Below are 1,095 nucleotides of genomic sequence, written 5' to 3'. Positions count from 1 at the left end.
GCAGCAGACTACAAGCCTAAGGCAGCTACTCAGCTGGTCCAGTAGACTCCACTATGAAGTTGATTACCATCATGAAGAATAACTGGGACCAGCTTCCCAGCCAGTCTAAACCAGGCCCAAACAAGCTGACACTTAACCTTAACTACCAAAAACGTCCATTTTCAAATTGGAATAAATAGGAAATACTGGTTATTGACTAAATGATAACCAATTTTAAATTGACAAAATTTGATGCACTATTTTAACTCATTTAACTCATTCCTTACTACTTCTATCAGATCAATTAACATGAATTACTTCAACATCGCTCATGCTGATACTAACCATCCTCTCTACCTAGTGCCCACTTTCTACCATGATAGTTTTTAACTTTCTGTCCTTTTATAGACTCTCATTCTTACAGAGCAAATAGTTACATATTGATAATCACTGCATTTGAGTTCTTTCAGCACTTAGCTCTACCTTGCTGCATTTTTCTCCCTAATCTTACTGGGTGAAAACTAAGTTAAAATATTTTCTTTTTTTATTGTTATTTGGGTGAAAGTTTACAAAGCAAAATGGTTTTCCATTCAACAATCCATACACATTCTGTTATTTGACATTTATTTTTTGAAGCAAAGAAGAACTATTATTGCAGGATTATGTATTTAATAGTATTCACCTTTGTTACATTTAATGTGTGTGTTTATCCCCATATTTCCACTGACTGCCTTGATCGATCATTTTATGCTGACCCTTTACCATATATTGCCTTTCACTTCACCCAAGTTAATACTTGTCTATCTTGGTGATTTCCTTCATTTCTTCACCCCTGGTAACCTTCAAAAACCAATTATTTCTGTTTGTAAATCTTTTCTTAACTGTTTACAAACAGTGATCTCATACAATGATTGTCCTTTTGTGATTGACTACTTTCACTCAGGATAACGTCCTCTAAGTTAATCTAAGGATTGTGAGGATGGCATATGACCAGGAAGGATTTCATTCTATGGTACATAGGCTCACTATCTGTCATGGCTGACTCAGTGGTACCTAACAATAACAACAGATTCATTCATGTTATGAGGTGTTTTGCAGATTCATCATTATTCTTTA

This window comes from Orycteropus afer, unplaced genomic scaffold (genome assembly GCF_000298275.1).
Source record: "Orycteropus afer afer isolate SDZICR_OR568_19922 unplaced genomic scaffold, OryAfe1.0 scaffold00602, whole genome shotgun sequence".
Taxonomy (NCBI): Eukaryota; Metazoa; Chordata; class Mammalia; order Tubulidentata; family Orycteropodidae; genus Orycteropus; species Orycteropus afer.
The sequence above is the reverse complement of the archived record's forward strand: the minus strand, read 5'-3'. Positions refer to the sequence as shown.